This window comes from Pseudochaenichthys georgianus, chromosome 19, assembly GCF_902827115.2.
Source record: "Pseudochaenichthys georgianus chromosome 19, fPseGeo1.2, whole genome shotgun sequence".
In the NCBI taxonomy this organism is placed as follows: domain Eukaryota; kingdom Metazoa; phylum Chordata; class Actinopteri; order Perciformes; family Channichthyidae; genus Pseudochaenichthys; species Pseudochaenichthys georgianus.
Genome location: NC_047521.1, coordinates 22,149,247 through 22,158,748, shown reverse-complemented (window position 1 = coordinate 22,158,748; position 9,502 = coordinate 22,149,247). Strand labels below are relative to the sequence as shown.

The following is a 9,502-nucleotide window of genomic DNA, read 5'->3' as shown; positions in this document are numbered from 1 at the left end:
GGGAGGGACTCGGAGTTGAGCCGCTCCTCCTTCGCGTCGAAAGAAGCCAGTTGAGGTGGTTCGGGCACCTAGTTAGGATGCCACCTGGGCGCCTCCCTAGGGAGGTGTTCCAGGCACGTCCAGCTGGGAAGAGACCAAGGGGTAGACCTAGGACCAGGTGGAGGGATTATATCTCTTCGCTGGCCTGGGAGCGCCTTGGGATCCCCCAGTCAGAGCTGGTTGATGTCGCCAGGGAAAAGAAAGTTTGGGGCTCTCTGCTGGAACTGCTACCCCCGCGACCCGACCACGGATAAGCGGGAGAAGATGGATGGATGGAAAAGCCCATTGTTTTAGACATCTACTTGTGGGCAGTGTGTATTTGATTTGATAAATACCGTGATAAATTCCTTCATTTTTTCAGTATGGACTGGAAAATGTCATAAAATGTTACACCAAATAGTACAGTCACTCTGAAATGGATTTTATTAATACCATAATAAATACTATTGTGAATGGTATTTGAAATGGCTCACCTCCACTTTGTTTGCAGGTTAGGACAGAGCTGAAGAGGAAGTTTCGCAGCTGGAGGATAGAGGCTGAGGTTGTTTGCTGTGGACAGTGACTAGCTGTTTTTGGCTCTTGTGTGGAAGCGTTCTCCAACGCCAAAGTGACAGAGCGCAACAGATCCTCCGTAACGACCATAAGAGCAATGACTGATGGTTCACCGACTCCTGAGAGTTCACTTCTTTCTAGACGCCAACTTCAACCAACTTCACCACAGCCTAAAGCTTCTTTGCTGCAGAATCCATCAGTGGTGAATCGAGACAATTCTATGCAGCATTTGGACCAGGAGGACATTGGACAATCGTCAGTGGCAATGCAGGTGTCCTTCCTCATTCACCTTCAAGACCCTGTGGAGTCACTCCCAAATGCTGTAAATATGGACTCAGATTGAATATGTTTTGGCATTTAGAACACTATCGCACAGATAGTGTTCTAAATATATTTTGATGATTATCTGTAAACATTGTGAATAAAAAAAAGGTTGGGCTAATTTTGATATTGCCCTATACCTGTTCTATAATATGCACTTAAAATACATACATTTAAGCAAGCACTTTCCTAATTAACAAGAAAAACAAGGTGACACAATTGCCGATTGCTGAATAAAGAAAAAATAAATGGATAAGGGCAGGGAACACTAACACTATCTCATAGATAGTGTTCTAAATCTGCCTACCTTCCCTGCACTTTTGTGTATAAAAGCTGAAAAAAGTAGATAATGAAGTACTTTGTTTTTAGTAGATGTCGTTAACCCCCTGAGGCAGTCCAAAAACTAAGAATCTGTCTCTTAACCACCATCCCCCGAGAGCCATAACATATTTCAACTCCCTACAGCAGCTGGGGTGTGAACTCCCGTACAGAATGTCAGTCACTGTGTAACACTTTTTTAGTTTTGGTCGATGTGAGTGCTCGTATATCTTGAAATCGTTTTAAAAATGTTGCCAGTTTTTGAATGATTTTAATAGTTTGTTTTACTTTGCATATTTCTGCAGGTCTCCCTTGAAAAAGAGATCTATGATCTCAATGGGACCAATCTGGTTAAATAAAGGTTTTATATTGACTGGCTAATGTGCCATTTTATTTGTGTTTTACAGCTGTATTTGTCTGCCTTTCATGTCTGTGTTTTATATGTTGTAACTTTGTACATGCTGCCCTTCTTGGCCAGGTCACTCTTGGAAAAGAGATTTTAATCTCAATGAGGTTTTTTTTTACCTGTTAAATAAAGAATATATATATATATATATATTAGTGACACTCTGCAGATTTGTGTGTAATTCACATGGAGGTTGAGGCATATCCAGCCACCCCGTGATATCAATGTCAGCCATAGCGCTGTCCAGATCTGGTGTCCAAAATGTTGGTGAGGATGGTGGTCCTGTAGGCGTTTGATCCAGGCTGCATATCGTGGGGAGAGACTTGGTTTTTCTCAGATCCATGGTTGCTGCTCTCTAAAAATGTCCTTGCGAGGTCCTTACTTTTTAAATGATCTGCTGAGGTGGGTGGGACTTGTTATGTTGACTGGGGGGCGGAGTCCTCTGCAAACGTGAGGGTCTTTTTCACCAGTATAATGTCCATCGATGTCTGACTCTGTTTAAAAAGTTCTTTAAGCTTTGTAGCTTTTCCTTCAATCATTTCCAGCCATGCAGTCAGAGGCACCCTCAAGGACGTTTGAAATACCCCGCAGGTAGAATTAAAATACTCCAAAACAAAATCATCAGAGGGGTCCTTACCCAACGTCACCAAACGGCTTGAGCGGTAATACCAACGCCCAGAGGGTCCGCTTTTAGTTTCCCAGACGGTGCCTGTCAGGACTCTTCTCCCGTCTGGCTGTGTGGGAATATCTCCTTCTTCTTCCTTCACATTGAGGGGTAACGATGCAAACTCTTCTTTAATCTCGCATGCTGTTTGTGTTTCTTTGCTTTTCTTTGCAAATATCTTGTACACCTCTGGTTCCACGATGGTTTCCTGATGCACTACTTCTTCCGATACAATGGTTGCGTGTAGATCTCGGGAAGACACCAGAGTTAACACAGCCCAATCTGTTGAGGTCAGTGTCGCTTTAACACTACGAGGTCCATACGTTTCTCCATTCTTCAGATTGTAGAAATGTAGTTCATTAGCCATATAGTTGAATATATAACCCCAAACATCGCCATTTTTTAGAGTCCATTCTTCGTGAAGTTCTTCGGCTGTAGGCGTCTGAACCCGGCATACAAACTGCATTCGTTTCTTGATTGGAGCACCCAACGGATGGCTGTAAGTTGTCACCGGTGTCTCGCTGATTAAATTCATATCAAAACGTCTCTTGGCCATTTTCTCTCGACTTGAAAAATGAGTGACGCTGGCTTTTTATCTAGACAGCCCTAAAGCGAGAGGGGTGAGGGGCGGGGAAAGTGTAAGTGTGTGTGTGTGTGTGTGTGTGTGTTCCCCCTCCTTCACCATATGTTTTCTCCCCTCATGTCCTGTCATGTCCTGTTTGCAAAAACAGAGAGGTTTAAATATATGTTTTTTTTTAAGATGCTTTACTTTTGATTAATTTCATGTTATTTGCAAGTATTTGTAAGTTACATTCGATACTGTATACAGGATTAACCACACAGGAAGTGGTTAGGAGGCGGGATATATATATCCTAGACATATTAATTGATTGAAAACAACGGCATTTTATTTTTCTCATTTTTTTAATTTTAATTTAATTTTGTAAACCGGAAGCGGGGGCGGGACATCCGCCGGAAGCGGGGGCGGGACATCCGGTCGAACGAGGCGGGACTTCCGGTTTTCAAAATAAAAATAAAAAGGCGGGACTTCCGGTCAAATAAGGCGGGACTTCCGGTGAAAAGGGGGCAGGGCGACCTGTCACTTTTTTCTGCATACTAATGAGATTGATATGGCATTTGTACTACTACTTACAGGTACCAACAGCATCTGATTTTGTAGCATCCAACCAAGCTTTAAAAACATGTAGTGGTACTAGCTTGGTAATTTTCCATTCTTTTTGCAGACTGTTCCATGTTAGTGGAGCTGCACATCTAAAAGCTTTCTTCCATAAGACAGTCCTAGCACTTGGCACATTTAATAAAACCACAGCATGCGATCTCCGGCAATAAGTACTTTCAATTCGCAGAGAGATCAGGGAGCAGATGATCAGTGGGGCCTTGTTTTTACTGAATGATGTGTTTTTTTATGGGGAATTCAAATATGAGCTTATTTTTAGGATTTTCGGAGACTTTGCACACGTTTTCACACTAGGAGTACTTCCATTCGCTTCGTCTTGATCTGTAGATGTGATTTGATGTGTCGTGTGTCTCCCAACTCCTCTCCAAAGTTCAGATAGCCTACTATATAAAAATACTAAAAAGGTAAATAAAACATTAAACAATGACAAAATAACAACCTGAAAGATATGTATTCTATCTACACATTTCGTAATTATCTAATCTCGTGGCCTTATAAAAGTGTTGGCTAAAGTAACGCAGAATATATATATTTTTTAATTGTAAATAATTAGAAACATTATTTATGTGCACAAGTACACACACATAACAAGCTGTACCGAGTTCCTCCGGCTGCAAACATTATTTATGTGCACAAGTACACACACATAACAAGCTGTACCGAGTTCCTCCGGTTGCAGTTCCGCAGACGGCCGGTGTGTGGGAGCAGAGCGCTGGGAGCAGAGGGAGGTGAGTAGACGAATATGACGGATGACGGGTGCGACGGAAATACACCCGAACATATCTGGTACCCCGAACATATCTGGTACCTACACCGGTACTAAAAGTAGTTCATGCGAACCTTTTAATCCCCTCGAAAGTCCCTGCTAGAAAGCAGGGACTTTCGAGCGGCTCTTTTTTGAGAAAAGAGCTATATTCCTGATTGGCTGGGCGAATTGCAAACCACGCCCCGTAAAACTCCCAAAAAGTTTTGTGAAGCCGCCATTTTATTATCCTCGCATTAGCATTAGCATTAGCCCAGCGCAGAAACGCAGAGAGACTAACTTATGGCAACACAAAATAAAACATGGGAGCGGTGGAGATGAGGAGGTGTCGGCGTTCTGGCGATTTACTCGGAAGGCTTCAGTAGAAGCTGCTGGGACTCCCAGCAGCTTCTACTGAAGCCAGTCCCCAACTCCGGGGACTTCCGGCCGGGGACTTTGGGCGGCAGTATACGCCGTGAAGTGGGTTGCGGCCTGCCAGTAAACCCAAAGCAGAAGAAGAAGAAGTGACGTCAGCGGCTTCATTTGCCTAATCCAGAGCTATTTAATAGAAGAGTTACGACATCTCCGTTCACTCCAATGGACCACTTTTTTACAGCAATGGCGGATCGTGGAGCCTCTCAATCGTTCCCCGGAAGTTAGCGCCAAGGCTGGCAGAGCTGTGGAGTTGCAGCATAATAGACCGTTCGTGACGGACTTTTAAAGGTAAGAAGAAGTTTAAAGATTTATATTGCGGATATTATCAGTACATCTGATTCAAATGAACATGTGTATTAAAGGATGTCAGTGGATTATCCCTAAATTAGTAGATTTAGGGAACGTTTACAGATAACAGATTAAGCTAGCATACCGAAGCAAGTTAGCAACACACGTTGAACAGCCTTTTAATTGTAAGTTCCGTTCTCTTAATATCATTTCGTCCAACATGTTGAATTAGAGAAGAGGGGCTTCTAAACGGGATTGTATGCGGGGGGGTGGAGGGAGTTAAATATTAGATAAATATAACTTTGGTACGTGTAAGAGTGAGTGTTTTTAGCAGAGCCATATTGTGTCCTTGTGATTATGTTGATTATTACCTGTCTGTATAATGTTGCAGCTCAGCTGATTCTGGATTGATGGCAAAGGGAGAGGCACTTAAGTGAGAGTGAAAACACAAGGTAAGTTTAATACTGTTTTATATAAGTAAACACCTTATCTCCCCAAGGCATTTCCCATCCAATAGGTGTGCTGTGTGTGTATAACCCTTTCTCCTGTCTGTTACTCCCTCTTTCAGCACAAGAACCAGAGGGGGGTTCAATGGAGCCTGAATACCTGCACTGAGACCCTCACCCTGCACCATGAGTCTCAACTCTCAGTGTTTTTCAAGCCTTTCCCTGTTTTTTTGTATTAAACAAAACATTAAGTTTTCCCAATGGTGTGGTTTTCGTTTTGTGAAAAAGTGAAAATGCAGTGTTTGTATATAATTACATCACATATTTTGTTGCTGTTGGTCGTGAAATTGCTCCTGCTGACTTGAGCCAGACATTTTTTCCTCTGCTCTGTGTCAGTGGGGAAGCCGTACATTCGTACTCCTTTTTCTGAGCGATTTGAGCATCCCCAGGCAGCACAGCAAACCATGGTGGCTACTAGGAGGCAGCACAGCAAACCAGGACAACACGGAGGAAAAGGCACCGACAAACTGCATGATATGCTATTCAATGTTTATTGAATTCCATGTATTTGCTAATGGATGTTCCTAAAACAACACATTTAACATCATCATTATCATCATATGCTGCTAGTCCTGCTGCTGCTGCTAGTCCTTTGATAGTCACCTGTCGGTCTCCTGTCCTTTCTGAAAGCCATAAAGATGACATTAGTCATTTAGATAACTTGTGTCCTCAGTTACCAGGGGATTACTGAAACTACCATGAATTTAAGAAAATGGTAGAAATGAATCTAATCTGAATTTTAAAGCATTACTTTAGATCCCCTCCCTCTAAATGTATCAATAAACATTAGAAAGTGATGCTCCTGACCAGAGATGGGGTCGTTACTAAAAAAAAGTAATATATTACATATTACATATTACTTAAAAAAAAAGTAATATATTACACTACTTCGTTACTATCTACATAAAGTAATTCGTTACTTTACTCGTTACTTTACTCGTTACTTTACTCGTTACTTTACTCGCAGGGCCGGCCCGCCCCTCCCTACAGGCAGATCACGCAGACTGCTAAAGTTTCAAATGTTCTCTTTAGTTCAGTTTCCATTGTCGCATAAGACTGATCCAGATAGCTCCTGAATGTTTTCCTATCTGACCATGGCTGTCCTCTGTCTCCTGCTATCTGACCGTGGCTGTCCTCTGTCTCCTGCTATCTGACCGTGGCTGTCCTCTGTCTCCTGTTATCTGACCGTGGCTGTCCTCTGTCTCCTGCTATCTGTATATTTTGCGCAGTCTATCTCTGCTCACGCTGTTGCGTCAGCGTGTTCTCCTGCGTGTTGGCCATGTGTTGCACTGGAGCCAGACTTCAGCCGAGCACGTACGAACTGCGCATGCGTGAGTGGCAATAACTCTCTTTACCAGCAGGCAGCGGTAGTGTGTATTCGTCATTCAAAACAAGCAACAACCGGAAAACAGAGAAGAAGAACTACGTGTGTGTGTGTGTGTGTGTGTGTGTGTGTGTGTGTGTGTGTGTGTGTGTGTGTGTGTGTGTGTGTGTGTGTGAGATATAAATAAACAACAGCTATGTGCGTTAGCTTCACCTAGCATGTGTTCTTTGCAGGTGTTTGTTGAGGTTTGATTATGACTGATTTTAGAAAGTAACGAAGTAACGCGTGTCGGGGCAATGTTAGTAACTGTAGTGTGATTACTGGATTATAAAAGTAGCGCGTTACACTACTCCGTTACCGACAAAGTAATATTATTACAGTAACGCGTTACAAAGTAACGCGTTACACCCAACTCTGCTCCTGACTACCATACAAGTTTAAGAAGATAATATTGGTTTGAAAGAATTCAAAGCTATAAATAAACAGCAACAGGCTCTTTAACCAAGGCACTGTTAGTAACATGTAAACTAGTTGTTCACACTAATCCTAATATTATCACTTAATATTAGCAAATTCGATTTTATTTTTGAAAACATATTGATGTAAATACATACACATATCGATTTGTTGTATAAATATTGCAAATCAAAACCTTTATTCACTAATAATTACCAAACATCGTAGTTCTATCTCCTGTTATCAATGCATTCACATTGCCCGCCATGAACTTCCGGGGAACGATCCTCGTCTACATGAACCACGTGACGATAACCGTTTTTGGACTTCCGGTGTCGTAACTCTTCTATCTATATGGCGCTGGCCTAATCCACCCCCAGGGACTTTTTCTGATGTGAACGCGATCTGTACTTAGTTCATGCGAACTAAAGAGTTCGCATGAACTAAGTTCGCATGAAGCTTTGTGGGAAAAGTACCGCAGTGTGAACGCGGCTATTGGGGTTGTTTGCGTGGTGCCGACACGCAAATGTAACAAAGTTCGTGACTCCACCACGCAATGCGGTGTTAAGGAGTCGTGGTGGAGTCATGCATTCTGGTGAGATCAGGTTGGTTTTGACAGCTGAAAGGGTTGCAGGGGAGTGCAAACTTTGGTAAGCTGACCACATTGATTTAAAGAAAGGGTGTGCAGATTCATTCCTGAATAAACTGCATTAGTCTTTAGTGCTATAAAAACATGTTATTTTCTCCTTATAACATTGAGATGACGTTGTTTTTAAAGTGTGCTATATAAATGAAATGTATTATTATTATGATTATTATTATGTTTGCTGTGTGAAATCCAGCTGAGGTATTTTGAATACACTTATATGAAAAAAACATATAACGGATAATTATTTAGAGTTTTTGTTGAGGGCTGTATTTAGATCTCAATTTACTGTCAATCAAAAATATGTTTGACCAGGAGGCATTGTTCATTACCCATGAGACCTGATTTTTCTTCATTTTATGCCATAGGTCCAAAAATACGACATTTAGCTGATAAACACTTGAGAAATGCAGTGTGGCCTGTGGCCCTGCTGCTGTGGAAACGCTTTTATTAGCAAAGCGACCTCAGAGGCACCCATGTCCCTGTCATCTGTGGGGGTCCGACCTTAGGCTCAGGCTGACAGACACTGATTTAATTTCACTGCCTGTAGCGGGTTGATAAGGATCAGTTTCTTATACTGTATAGCAGAGCTCCCCCACTCTGTTTGACACAATGGCAGAATAATGTGACTTTAATGTGGGATATCTCTAAACCTCTCACAGATCAGGAGTATCTTCAACTGTTCAGGGACCAAAAGTAGTGTGTTAATATCTTGTTAATCCGTGTTAACATCCCAAGAGGGAATTCAAAAGCAGATACTGTTCTGAATGTGACAACATTCAGAACAGTCTGATTTAGAAAAACTGCAGGAGTCTAATTTAGAAAAGCAGCAGGTGTATAATTTTCAAGTGACCGTCGTTTGCAGACCTTGCTCATTAAAACTGCATCTGTAATGTGACCCACTGTTGTGATATAGGTCAGTTTGCCTTTCAACAGGTGATTTTTTTTTTGGTATACATATTACAAATGGGCTCTTAGTAATGTACACAACTACATTTAACATCTGGTAAGGATACAAGTAAATCATTGAGTGCACCAAGCTGTTGAGAAGAAACCTAAATATCTTGGTAGCTCCAACAGTATAGCAACAACAAGCAGCTGAGCAATGCAGCCCCTATAACAAGCAGCACAACAACATCATGTGGATGAACTAAACCTCATACACAACTTGTAAAGCTTTAAACTACATCAAGTCTGGCTTCTCTAAAGCACAGTTGCACCGCAAATACTGCCGGGATTATGCACTTTAATTGTGAAAAAGTACGTTATAATGACCTTTTATTAAGATTGTTTTATTCTAATCCATATGGCTAAAAGTAAAGTAGAATTTGCTGTGAAAACCTCTCTATTATTTAGTAATCAATACAAAGGAAATCCAAAGAGAATTAACAATCAACAAAGTTGATTTTTTTCGTGACATTGCACTTAAATGCGTTCCAAAAAGAAAACATGTTCTCATTTTATTTTGCGTAATCCTAACAGTTTAGTTCAGACTGAACCAAGAATACAAAAAATACAAGCATGTTACTTACATACAAACGTCTTTGGAAATGAGAAAGCTGCCGTCAGATGCTCCGTCCTGGAGGATGAAGAATAACAGACTGCAC

At 41.6% G+C, this 9,502-nt stretch overlaps 1 long non-coding RNA gene across 1 annotated transcript; it reads left to right on the top strand.

Annotated features, from left to right (window-relative positions):
• The first annotated feature begins 4,851 nt into the window (after positions 1-4,851).
• Positions 4,852-5,649, top strand: LOC139435841 (uncharacterized). Its single transcript, XR_011645047.1, has 3 exons — positions 4,852-4,963; positions 5,355-5,415; positions 5,532-5,649. It is a non-coding gene; the product is annotated as an uncharacterized lncRNA (long non-coding RNA).
• Positions 5,650-9,502: the final 3,853 nt, after the last annotated feature.